Below are 14089 nucleotides of genomic sequence, written 5' to 3'. Positions count from 1 at the left end.
GAAAAAGACGAGGTGATTGACAAGATGGTTATGAAAAAAATCGACAGTTCGTTACCATGCATAAAATAACAAGTTTGTCTGTACCCTTACCTCTCATGGTCTCTATGTAACAAAGAAAAAACTTGCTCCCTCTCTTTATCTAAAAATGAATAAATAAAGCAAAGAGGTGCTGGAAAAAAAGTCGACAGTTTGTTACATTGCATAAATTATCAAGGCAGTAAGTAGCGTTACCTCTCTCTCTCTCTCTCTCTCTCTCTCTCTCTCTCTCTCTCTCTCTCTCTCTCTCTCTCTCTCTCTCTCTCTCTCTCTCTTCTTTTTTTTTTCTTCCATGTCTAATTCCCAGCGGGCTTTGTGTGCTGCCGTGTTTACTAGAATAGACAGTGCGTCGAGGGATGGAAGGCCGCGCCCTGCTGCTGCTGCTGCTGCTGCTGCTGCTGTGAGTCAGAGTTCCGGGATAAGAACATGAAAACTCAAGTGTACGGGCGAATGTGTCAAGAAACTGAAAGTGTCCTGAATGGTGCAGGTGTACCTAAGACTACGTCGTTTAGTTAAGGCTGTGGACGCTTGTTTGCTGTAGTTAATGCTTGTTTGGACTAGTTAAGGCATGTGTTGGGGAAATTCAGGCTTCTGTTGTTGTAGTTAAAGGTTGTTTGGTGTAGTTAACGCATGTTTGATGCAATTAAAGCTTGTATGGGGTAATTAAGCCTTGTTTGAGGGTTATTCAGGCTTGTTTGAGGGATAGTTAACGCTTGTTTGATGGCAGTTAAGGCTTGTTATAGTTCAGGCTTATTCTATGTAGTTAAGGGTTGTGTCGTGTAATTAAGTCTTGTATGGGAGTAGTTAAGGCTTGTTATAATTCAGCCTTGTCTGGTGTAGTTAAGACTTGTGTAGTAGTTATGTTATGTTGCTGGGCTTGTGTCGCGTAGTCCAGGCTTGCGGCGCGTCTCAGGTACCGTCACCACACTGTATCATCGCATTGTATCCCTGTGTTTCGTCACATTGTTGACAGTGAAGTAATAAAAGAGCCGCACTCATTTTGAACCGTGTCATTAACGCACAGTTGTTTTTCTAATTACATAAAAGCACGTTTGAAAAAAGTTCACAGAGCACAGACGAGAGCACATTGAGAAAAAAAAAAAAATCATTACTGCTATGGCAACATTGATAAAATAATAATTACACGTGTATTTTATGAACGCCACGCATAACTAGAATACTTTTTAAAATATGACTGATAAAACAAACGAGTTCTGATGTACTGACGGTGCTTGGCCTCTCGTATTACAGCCAGCCAATCACATCCGCTTAAAGGAAATAGACTCGGACAGCTCATTGCCGCCCTGCCCACGCGATCCTGCGCCTCCCAGGGGAACGACCGGCCCCACCACGATCTCAGAGTGGATCGACCTCCTGCAGGACATCCCAGACTTCCTCTCCCTTCCTTTCCCTTCCTCTCTCTTGCGTCGCGTCTCTCTAAGCAGATTCCAGACTCAAGCTCGGCATCCTCTTATCCTTCTTTTGTCGCTGGTGCCTCTGCGCCCTGATTAGCTCGTCCCCTTTTTTTTTTTTCACAGATTTTCCATTTTTTTCCTCCCTCCTTTCCCGTGTTTCTTTGAGTGCACGTCTGGTTCTGCCATGTTTTTCCGCTGTTGCTGTGAATGCATATTTGTTTTTGTCATGTTCCCCCGTGTTTCGTTGAGTGTATGTCGGGTTGTCATGTTTTCCGATGTTTGTGTTCTATTTTCCTCTGTTTCTTTGAGTGCACGTCCGTTTCTTTCATAATCCAGGAAGCATTTCAAATGTTTCCTGGAGAGTAGATGCATGTTCAGGATTATCACAAAGTAACTTTACTAATTCTCTTTTCAGAAGAGATGGAGACAGCAGTAACCTCGCTTCGTGCTAGGGACTAATTGTCTCTGTAACCCTCAGGTCAGGAACACACCCCTCAGTAACGCTCCAACTCGTACCGAGAAGAAGAGGAGACAGTAACTTCGGTCTGTACCAGAAACTGAGGGACTCTGTAACTTTCAACTCGGCAGGAGTGCGCCCCACAGTAACCCCCATAATTCACCGTAACTTCACCGCTCTTCAGCACCCACTCTCCCTGCACCCTCAGATCTTAAGGTCCTCTTTAGTTTAACAAAAACATGCCCTTCGGTAACACTCCAAAGCTCACCATAACTTCACAGCTCTCTAGCACCAGCGGGGGTAAAGATACGAGTACACTCTTCACCTCTCCCTGTACCCCCAGATCCTAAGGGCCTCTCTAATTCAAAAGAAACACGCCCATCAGTAACGCCCCAGAGCTCACCATAACTTCACTGCTACTCTTTCCAGCACCAACAAAAATAAATAACATGCACACATTCTCTCTACACCCTCAGATCCTAAGGGCCTCTCTAGCTTAACAGGAACAGGCCCTTCAGTAACGCCCCAGAGCTCACGATGGCGTTACTGTCTCCTTTTCCAACACCAGTAAAAGTAAAGATACACTCTGCGCTCAGAAATCCTAACGGCATCTCTAACTCAAGAGAATGCCCTCTAGTAATGTTCCTGCTTCCCTCACCGCTCCACTCAAAGGACGCTGTTTGAAGGCAATTAAATGGAACGCTTGAATCACACTCCCATCTCAGCTGCTCGCATCGCTGTGCTGCTCATCAACCATTCCTCCCTCGGCACCTGTGGAAACAATGCATCACGTTTCTTTTCGCTCGTTCCTTCTTTCCCTCTCTTTTCTTTCCCTCCCTTGTTGTCTCTTCTGTTATACGAGGCTATATACGCCAGGCTCCCTCTTTTTATCTCCTGTCTTTGTGTGTAAAAAGATTTGGTTTTATGTCTGTCTATTTGTCCGTCTGTTCATGCGGCAATCATTCTGTCTGTTTTTCTTTTCCCTCCTCTCTCTCTCTCTCTCTCTCTCTCTCTCTCTCTCTCTCTCTCTCTCTCTCTCTCTCTCTCTCTCTCTCTCTCATTAATAATAAAGCGCTTTTTGCTGTGTTCTCTCCTGCATTCAGCTTTCTCTCTATATATGTTTAGGAAACTTAGTCTACACGGCCTATTACGATTCATTCACATTCAAGGAACTAACCCGCAAGGACCAGAGTATCAGAAGTGGCTCAGGAACCTATAAAGAGGGAAAGACCGGCTGCGCTTTAAGCTGGAACTTTTTCCCCACGCGTCGTGACGGAAAGTGGCCAAAATGAGACAAAATTATCACCACTCAGCCGTTCAATTCGCTTTAAAAGGCGCTAAATTGCTTACCGTTGTTGGAAGCTGCTGCGTTGTTAGGATTCTTTTTAGCCCTTTCACTTCTACACTATTTTTTCTGAGATTCTTTTTATTTATTTATTTATTTACTTTTTTTTTTTGTTATTTCTATGCATTTTTTAATAACATTCCCTTTAATTCTCAGTTTACACATTTTTTTTTCTCATTCTTTTTAACCTTCTCAATTCTACACATTTTTTTTTTCATCACTTACAGCTTAATTATTTGGACACAATTTCGAGCTGCACCTTCTCAAAATAGTTCTATAATAAACTATAAAGAGACAAAATTACCTTCCTATCTATTTTCTCTCTTTGGACCATAATCTGAAGGGCTTCTGTGACGCACCTTAGTTACTTTTAGAAGGTTCTAGTTGAAGTTACACGTGTCTTTAGAATGCTTTTATGGTTCTAGTGATAGGTTAAAAAGATTCCTGCATTATTAACAGGAAAAACACTCTTCGGAACTCGCCTAATCATTTCCGTAGCCTTTGAAAATAGTCGTGATGAGAGAGCAAAGCGTTTCAGAATCCGGGCCTTTATGTGAGTGTCCATGCAAACTTTTTCTTTTCCTCTCTCTCTTCAGTGCTTTGAATGCTAAACCCCAGACGACCGTGGGAGTAAAAGTGTTCATGCTTCGTCTCGCCACTAGATGGAGTTCATACCTAGGTCACGAGTTAACTTAATTGCCACACAACCTAATAAACAGTAGCCGCGGAAACACAATTTAGCGAGGCATGTTGAGGCGGTTACAATTATCTTCGTCAAAGGAGTAATGAGAGTAAGTTCTCCTTTGCCTTTGAGGGAAGCAACACACAGAGATGAGGGGAAGGAAGGGGAGGGAAGAGTCACTGTTGTTGGTGTCATCGTTATTAAGGAGAGTAAGGAGGAGGAAGAGGAAGTTACTGTTTCTCTCACTGTCAAAGAGCAAGAAATTAAGGAAGAGAAGGAGTGTCACTGCTACTGTTGCTGTCACGGCTAAGAGAGATCAAGACGAATAAGGAAGCGAAGGAGGAGGAGGAGGAGGAGGAGAGAGTCATTTGTTTCTCTCACTGTCAAAGAGCAAGAAGAGTAAGAAAGGAAAGGAGTGCTATTACTAGTGTTGCTGTTGCTGTCACGGCTAAGGAAGAGCAAGAAGACGAAGGAGAAGAAGGAGGAGGAGGAAGAGGAGAAGGAGAAGGGGAAGAATTAGTGTTGATAATCTCACTGTCAAAGAAGAGCAAGAAGAGTAAGGAAGGAAAGGAGAGTCACTGCTACTGCTAATGTTGTTCGTACTCCCGAGGAAGAACAAGAAGAGCAAGGAGGCGTAAACGGAGGAGGAGGAGGAGGAGGAGGAGGAGGAGGAGGAGGAGGAGGAGGAGAAGGAGGAGGAGGAGGAGTCACTGCTGTTGCTACCACCACTAAGGAAGAGTTATGAGAGGAAGAGTAGCAGGAGCCCAGGTGACCACAAGTGTTAATAAAGATGACGAGGAGCAAGACACAGCACACTCAGCACGTTACCAACCCGCCATGCTGCTCTCGCCTCTTTAAGCTTGTTTCCTGCCACCAAGACCACCACTGACTCAGGTTCTGGAAATTAATGTCTCTTTCTTCACTCCTAAATCGCTGGTGGGATGCGAGTGGCGGGGAGGGGAGACTAAACACCTCATAAACGACACGAGACAATCCCACCGTGCTTGTGGATCTGTATTGTGTTGTAATGTGTTGTAGTGTCTTGTAGTGTCCTGTAGTGTCTTGTAGTTCCGAGAAAGGGCGATTTTGGGGGAGAAGTTTATCGCTGCCTTTGTTATTTCCGTGTGTTAAAATATGATTCCGGGAAAAGTTGGGTTTTGCGAAAGTTTTCTTATTTAGAGTTTTCTCCCATGAAATTGTCTATCTTTTTTTTTTTTTTAGTTTCGCTGAGTGGACGAGTGTGGCAGACTTGTGGTTAATAAAATGTGTGTGTGTGTGTGTGTGTGTGTGTGTGTGTGTGTGTGTGTGTGTGTGTGTGTGTGTGTGTGTGTGTCTTTGTGTGTGTGTTGGTGGGGAGAGGGTAGTCATGCTTCTAACGGATCTTAAACACACGTCCCTCAAAACAAGGAATCTAAACAAAACACCGAAGTCATAACATTCACCAAGACAACTCCTGACAAGAGTAATTAACGAAACACTAAAACAAGGCGTTGCGAAATTAATTAAGTGAATCCTAAAATATGAAAAAAGAAAACTTGCAACAGAACCAATTGTGTGTATCAAAGAGGTCTGGGGCTGACAGATTCTCTCTCTCTCTCTCTCTCTCTCTCTCTCTCTCTACAGGAAAGAGACAAGGGAGCAAAATAGAAGGAAAAATTGGTATAAAAACTAGAGAAAAAAACAGAAAAGTAGAAAAAGATAAAAAAAAAGAAGGGAACGAAAAGTAAACTAAACATTTTTTTTTTAAAGGGTAGTAGGATAGTGAATGGTGGCACTCTCTCCCTCTTCTCCTCTCCCTCTCCCTCTCCTCTCCCTCTCCCTCTCCTCTCCTCTCCCTCTCCTCTCCTCTCCTCTCCCTCTCCCTTGTCATCTCGTACGGAACACCTTCCTTCCTATTCTCACTAATTACGTCTCGTCTTGTCTTCATCCACTTCCTCTCAGCCACAGGACGATGTTAAGTAATTTCCCACACAACCTGTTCATTCCCTTCTCTTGTAGATGTATCCCAGGCCACTGCTATCTACTCCGGAATAATTACTTTAAACTTAGGGGGACGTGCAAGGGTTGTTGGCTGGCTGGCTGCGCGCGTTTGGTGGTGAAGGAAAAGGGGGCATGGGGGCGTGGGCAGAGGAAAAGAGGAACAGGTCAAGTTACATACACACACACAACAGGAGAAGGTCACATAAGAGGTGTCAACACGGTTCTCACCAACAGTATCGAGTAACAAAGACGTTTTCTGGTATGTTTTTGGGGGGTAAACGAAGCTTCGAACTCTTGTGGAAGAAAATTTAAACAGGAGGAGCGGTGGGAGAGGGGAGAGAGGAGAAGAAAGGAGGAGGAGGAGGAGGAGGAGGAGGAGGAGGAAGTGAAGGAGAAGGTACAGGACAGGGATAGCAGGAGAAAGAGAGTGACTTGGAGGAAAAGTAATGAAAGAGAAGGAACAGGAGTAGTATTAGTAATAGGAGAAGGAGGAAGAGAAGGGAAAGAGGAGGAATGGGAGGAGGAGGAGGAGAAGGAGGAAGAAGAGGAGGAGGAGGAGGACTGATCGATTAACTTCTTGCTTACTGTTCTTGGCGTCGCATCAGAATAACTCTCACAAAAAAACACAAGACCAAAAAAAAAAATTACTACGAAATAAAATCACTAATCACATTCTTTCCAAATACTCAAAAATGCAAAAAAAAAAAAATAAATAAAATAATAATAATAATAATAATAATAATAATAATAATAATAATAATAATAATAATAATAACAATAACAATAACAATAACAATCATCACAGGGGAAATATTCTCTGTACCCGGAAGTGACGTGGCTTTTGAATAATGAACCTTACTTTATCACCAATAGAGCGGTAATGAGGAGGGGAGGGAGGGAAATCTAATCTAAAAAATAAAAAACCGAGGAATTAATCTGTCATCTACTTCCCAGATGAAATGACGCGCGCCTTCTAAGAGGATGTGATTATTTCTTTCAGCCAATGAGATCCCAGAGACTCGCCAAATCCTATTCCTTATACTGAGATTAACGAGGCAGTGATCCGCTCTATAGAATCCCGCGGGTTTTCAGTTAGATGAAGGATCATTTCATTAATAACGGTAATTGAATCTATAATCAGAACTTTTATCCGTCTCTCTTCCTCTCTTGCAAACACACAAACACACACACACACACACACACGTACACACACACACACACACATCAAACAAACAGCACAATTCAACATGATTTCAATTAAAAACAAGCCCATTCTTTTTCTATAGCATTTCAGTGTATTTTAACGGTAAGCCTTCGGAGCATTCAAACGAACCATTGGCATCACGAATCAAAGTAAACTCCCCTTCCCTCCCTGTCTGCTTCCCTCCCCCGACAGGAAAGCGACCAATACACAACACTGCTGCACAACACAACACAACACAACACACGTCCCTTGCCTGGCCAATCGAACCCCTGCCTTCCAAACTGACCGAGGAAAAACAAAGAAAACATGAAACAACACAACATGACATAACGCAGGTCTCTTTCGTGACCAGTCAAACCGCAAAGACTTCCAAAAAAAGCAAGCAACACAACACAGCATAACAGCACAGAACAGTACAACACAACACAACACAGCACAGCATAACACAGCACAGAACCAGCACAGCACAACACTACACAGCACAGCATAACACGACACAACACAACACACCAACACACACATCACAGGTCCCTCTCTTGGCCAATCGAACCGCATAGACTTCCAAACAGATAGAGAAAAAAAAAAAAAAAAAAAAAAAAAACACAACACAACACACGTCCATCCTCTGGCCAATCAAACCCCGGCCTTCCAAACAGACTAAGAAAAAAAAAACAAAAAAAACAAAGGAAGACTGACTTAATTAAAACAAATAAAATCCAATGTCCCCGGCCAAGACTGCGCGGAGGTAAACAGGTTGTCTGCGCTTTTGTCTGAGTGAAAGAAGACAACGGCCGTGGGAGAAAGTCATGCCCCATCGAGTCTAAACCCAATCTGCTCGTGAATTGCCAAAGAGCACGAAAGGAAGTCAGATACAATATTGAACCTCTGATGGGCTCTGGTGTAATTATCTTGCTCCCTTTATGAAAAACTGGAAGTGTTCATCATCCTTCCTCATCTTCCTCACTACCCCTGCACTCTGAAAATGAAAGCAGGAGTTTGAACTTGTCTCGGATAATCATTACATTCATTAAAGTGTCCTTGTGAGTACCTGGGGGAACTCATCATCTGATCTCACCACTCTCATGATCCCCGAGCGTTCAAGATGCAGGCAAGATTTTCAGATTAATATCTCAAGTAATTAATTCACTTATTGACGAAGTGCGATAGCGGGGAACTATTCTCCTACCAAAGGGTGAAGGTCTACAGGCTATTTTCGTATCTAAGGGTGAAGATTTCCAGGCTATTCTCGTATCTAAGGGTGAAGGTTTCCAGGCTATTCTCGTATCTAAGGGTGAACGTTTCCAGGCTATTCTTGTATCTAAGGTGAAGGTTTCAAGACTACTTTCATATCTAAGGTGGCCAGACTCTGCTCATATATAAGGTACCAAGCCCATTTTCATATCTAAGCTTTCCAGACTGGCTTCCATGGTACTTCCCTATGTAAGCGTGAAGGCTCCCGGACGCGGCCACTAAAGGCGATCTCCCCTCTGGATCCTCACCACCACATTAGCGGGGACAATGAAACGTGTTCGCCGGGGCAGAGTAACCCACCCAGCCTCCCAGCCTCCCTCTCAATCAGTCCCCGGTTACGTCTTAATCTGGTCTATTCTCTCCTCCCTTGACGCACATACACCTTCCTCCCTCCTCCGCTCACTTCTCCAGGAGACTCCTCTGCCTTGAATTACCTGCGAGTGGTTCATCTAATCAGACATGTTAAGGATGAGTTGGTAAAGGCGGCGTTCCATCAGGTTCACTACATCAAAGCCGCCGCGGCACCTCACCTTCCCACACTCTTGAGACGTTTTCTGAAGACGTCTTTTCCTCAACGCACAAAAGGGAAGGTGTTTTTCTTTACTCTATATTTAGATCCAAGGTGGTGCGCTGTCCTGTAATTGTGATCATGATGGTAATGATGCTAATGCGATGACGACGACGGCAGTAACACGATAATGATGATGATGAGGAGGAGTGAGAGGCCAGAGAAGAGGGAAGTTAACGATGCGTAGGAAAAGGAGGAGGAGGTGGAAATTTGCTATACCTTTGTTAAAGTTACTCCTGTTGTTATTGTTCTTGTACGCAACGGTGAACAAACTCAAACACAGTGCGCAGCTCGTTTCTTTTTTGTTTGAAAGAATAGAGAGACGCTGGGAGTGAAAAAAAAAATACCTAGGAGTAATTTTCAACGCTATGAGTGTCAGCGAAATGGGAACGAGATCTCCTTCACTTGATGATTGTGAATTTGCTGATAAAAAGAGCGAAGGTGAAGCAATATGGGTGATATTCTCTCGAGGCCACTGTCGGTGCGGGATGGAATCTCTCGTATCCTTTTGGTATATCCCTCAATCCCTGTCCGCCATTATCACACACATCCACGCGCCCGCAAATATCCTCCTCCTCCTACTCCTACTCCTGCTCTTCCTCCTCCCCTTCGTCATCCTCCAGCTCCTTCTCTTTCTTTTATTTTTATTCTTTCTCCTCCTACTCCCTCTCTTCCTCTTTTTCCTATTCCTCCGCCCCCTCCTCCTCCTCTTCTTCCTCTCCTCTTCCTTCTTCCGAGCCGAAAAGAATAGCGCTCAACGCCACAGCAAGAGGGGTCTAAGCGCCTCACTGTTGTCACCAGCTGAGAATTTTTTCGTCAACTTGCATGAAATTTTTCGAAAGACATGCACGAGTATCCTTCTTCTCTTTCTCTCAAGGTATCCCTGATCTATTATTGGCATCCATCTCCTCCTCCATTTTACCTACTTTGCTTTTTTTCTTTTCTGTTACCTTCTCTACTTTCTTTCATCTTTCTCACTCCCTCAAAATTGGTTACGAGTCTTCTTTAGAATGATAGAATGATTGATTTATCGGAATTCTTTGACACAGAAAGCTGTTTTGGAACTTCTAACACACACACACACACACACACACACACACACACACACACACACACACACACACACACAACAGGACGTACACTCCAGCTCCTCGCGTGAGTGGGCAGGAAGAAAGGCACGCCAGAGAGGAGAAGACTAATCCTTGCAAGCTGTCAGGAGGAAGCGCCGTGAAGATGTTTGTTGTCAGAAGAGAAGGAGTTCTCGTGAAAAGGTTCCAGAATTCACACTCGCATAGAAACGCCCGTGTGTGTGCCAAGTGCCGCACTGTTGGAGTTTGTATGAGTGTGAATGTGTGTGTTTGCTGTTCGTCATTCAAAGCTGGATAAATATTCTCCTGCCAAAAAAGTTTTCCAAAATGTTAACGGGGTTAAATCTTCCAAAGTAAAAAAAATCATGTGCAGTTTTCCGTGAGGTGAAATAATACGACAGCGGCTTTAAATGAATATATATCCTCCCTAAAAATAAGGTTTTTCAAAAATATTTACGAGTTAAATCTTCCAGAAAAAGAAAAGTCAGGCACAAATTTTCCATAAGGTGAAATAATATGAACGAGCCTTTAGCGTGGCATTCCTGTGGGAGGAGACTGACAGGCAGATAGATGGATAGATAAATAGGTAGACAGACTGATAGATAGATAGATAGGTAGATAAAAAGATAGATTAGATAGATAAATAGATACTAAGACAGACCGACTACAATTATTGACCACAAGCTGCTGGTGCACAATGTAAATACTATTAAAACCACAAAACACAAAGATGCACAACAAAAAGCTCCTTTGTAAGTGTAGTCTATTGGAAAGCACAGAATACTGGAATTGGGTGCGGCAGCTGGGACCACTGGCGCGGCTGTGGGGGAGTGGGAGACGCCCGGTGTGACCCAAAGCTGAGGTAGCGAGACGCGGCACGAACTTGTGAATAGGAGTATTGGTGTCCTCAACAATACTTCAGGCTTTATTTGCCCCCACATTTCTACTGAATAACTCTTTCCCACGGGTATCTCTGAGAAACATTGAGCTGAAACCACCTTTCTTTCTTATTTTCACCGTGATAAAATTGCCAATATGATAGCAACAAAAGCCACTTAGATACCCCAAACTCACTCAGAGTTAATGGATTGCCTTAGGTTCTCCAAACTTATTCACTTTGCCAGATACTCGTCTAAACTAAATAAGGTAAACTTCGTCTCCGCCCTCGTGTGTCTCTTCCCCCTGTGACTGGAGTGGAGGGGCTCTGCTGACGAGGCGAGGGTCGTGTTGCCGAGTGCCAGGAGGGAGGGCGTTGTGTTTACTATGATTCTTGATACCAAAATTTTGTCTCATGTCCACGAGTCTACGTGGCAGCAGCGATGGCCACTCTGCCTTGTTCCTTTTCCTTCTTTTTTCCCTCTTCGGTGGTCAAATTCTGTCTCTTTCTTTCTTTCTTTCTTATGTGGCCATTTTGCCTTGCTTACTTTCTTTCTTTCTTTATTTCTTTCTTTCTTTCTTTCTTTCTTTCTTTCTTCTGTGGCCACTCTGCCTTGTTTTCTTTCTTTCTTTTTTTCTTTGGTGGTCAAATTCTGTTTTTCTTCCTTTCTTCAGTAGACATTCTGTCTTGCTTTCTTTCTTGCTTACTTGTCTTCAAACCAGATTATTCATTCCACTTTGGTTTCTTATTTGCTTGTCTTCAGAAGTGTACAAACCATTTATTCTGCCTTGCTTTCCTTTTCTTTTTTTACTTGTCTTCAAAAGTGTACAAACTATTTATTCTGCATTGTTTTCCTTTCTTTCATTCATTCTTGCTGTTCTTAGAAGGTATACAGATTATCTATGCACTCGTATATATTCATATATAACTGAACATTACGGAGAATGGTCTTGCTTTTCAGTAAACTTGAATTTTCTCAACCACACACACACACACACACACACACACACAGCTGGTGTTATTGCGTCATTTGCGCGCTGCCTGTCCCAACTTACCCAGCACCATCTGTTGTCCACTGGAGAATCTAAATCCATGCATTTCTAATCTTTCTCTATACTCTCCTTTTCCTATTAACTGTTACCCTCTCTATGATTTTACGCTTTTCTTTTCTTTATCATCTCCATCATCCTCCCCATCATTCTTTTTCTTCGACATCATTCTCTCTTAACTCTCTATTTCTTCCCTACACCAGTTTCCTTCGCTGCTTCCCTTTCCCTTCCTCCCGCGCCTCCCACGTCTCCTAATTGGGTTCTCTTGTAGCGTCCCTTCCATTCAAATCGTCCCTCTGGTCCTTTTGCCCCCCCACCCACTCCTCCTCCTCCTCCTCCTCCTCCTCCTCCTCCTCCTCCTCCTCCTCCTCCTCCTCCTCCTCCTCTTCCTCCTCTTCTTCCATTCGCGGGTCCTGCCAATGTCTGATTCTTGTTCATCAGTGGTACTGAAGTGGAATAAATCAGTGTGCAGGCTTGTTCTGTTTCCATGTATGTGTGTGTGTGTGTGTGTGTGTGTGTGGGTGAGTAATTAGGTCTCTCTCTCTCTCTCTCTCTCTCTCTCTCTCTCTCTCTCTCTCTCTCTCTCTCTCTCTCTCTCTCTCTCTCTCTCTCTCTCTCTCTCTCTCTCCTTATATATAACAACACAGTTCCCATCTCTCTGAAGCGCCGAAGTTTTCATCTCCAGTACGTAACAGGAATGCTAACTCCCTCACTCACTGTTGCTAACTTGCCTGTAGCACCTTTATTCAGCCTGTCGCCTCCACTCATGGTTGAGGCAACACCTGAGCCACATACGTATGTACCCTGTCTCCTCTGTGGAATACAAGATAAGTTGCCTTCACCTGAATAGTTTATGGAATACATATTAACGTGCCACACGTTGTCACATAAATTTCTCATCAGGTGAAGTTTTTAAGTTTTTTTTTTTATATTTTGTCATTCTGAGACTATTAACGATTTCTGCTGTTTTGAATCCAACGAATTTTCTTATATATATATATATATATATATATATATATATATATATATATATATATATATATATATATATATATATATATATATATATATATATATATATATATATATATATATATATATACCTTTCCTATCAACATCTACCTTTCCTTCCACCTTTCCTTTCCTTCTTGCTGGAAGTTTGCCTACATTTAACCTGTTCCTAAAAAGGGTGACCGCTCTAATCCCTCAAACTACCGTCCTATTGCTTTAATTTCCTGCTTATCTAAAGTTTTTGAATCTATCCTCAACAGGAAGATTCTTAAACATCTATCACTTCACAACCTTCTATCTGATCGCCAGTATGGGTTTCGTCAAGGCCGCTCTACTGGTGATCTTCTGGCTTTCCTTACTGAGTCTTGGTCATCCTCTTTTAGAGACTTTGGTACAACTTTTGCTGTTGCCTTGGACATATCAAAAGCCTTTGATAGAGTCTGGCACAAAGCTTTGATTTCCAAACTACCCTCCTACGGTTTCTATCCTTCTCTCTGTAACTTCATCTCAAGTTTCCTTTCTGACCGTTCTATTGCTGCTGTGGTAGACGGTCACTGTTCTTCTCCTAAATCTATTAACAGTGGTGTTCCTCAGGGTTCTGTCCTGTCACCCACTCTCTTCTTATTATTCATTAATGATCTTCTAAACCAAACTTCTTGTCCTATCCACTCCTATGCTGATGATACCACCCTGCACTTTTCCACGTCTTTTCATAGACGTCGAACCCTTCAGGAGGTAAACGTATCACGCAGGGAAGCCACAGAACGCCTGACTTCTGATCTTTCTAAAATTTCTGATTGGGGCAGAGCAAACTTGGTATTGTTCAATGCCTCAAAAACTCAATTCCTCCATCTATCAACTCGACACAACCTTCCAGACAACTATACCCTCTTCTTCAATGACACTCAAATGTCCCCCTCTTCTACACTGAACATCCTCGGTCTGTCCTTTACTTATAATCTGAACTGGAAACTTCACATCTCATCTCTAGCTAAAACAGCTTCTATGAAGTTAGGTGTTCTGAGACGTCTCCGTCTATATATATATATATATATATATATATATATATATATATATATATATATATATATATATATATATATATATATATATATATATATATATA

The sequence above is a fragment of the Scylla paramamosain genome, chromosome 32, assembly GCF_035594125.1.
Source record: "Scylla paramamosain isolate STU-SP2022 chromosome 32, ASM3559412v1, whole genome shotgun sequence".
NCBI lineage: Eukaryota > Metazoa > Arthropoda > Malacostraca > Decapoda > Portunidae > Scylla > Scylla paramamosain.
The sequence above is the reverse complement of the archived record's forward strand: the minus strand, read 5'-3'. Positions refer to the sequence as shown.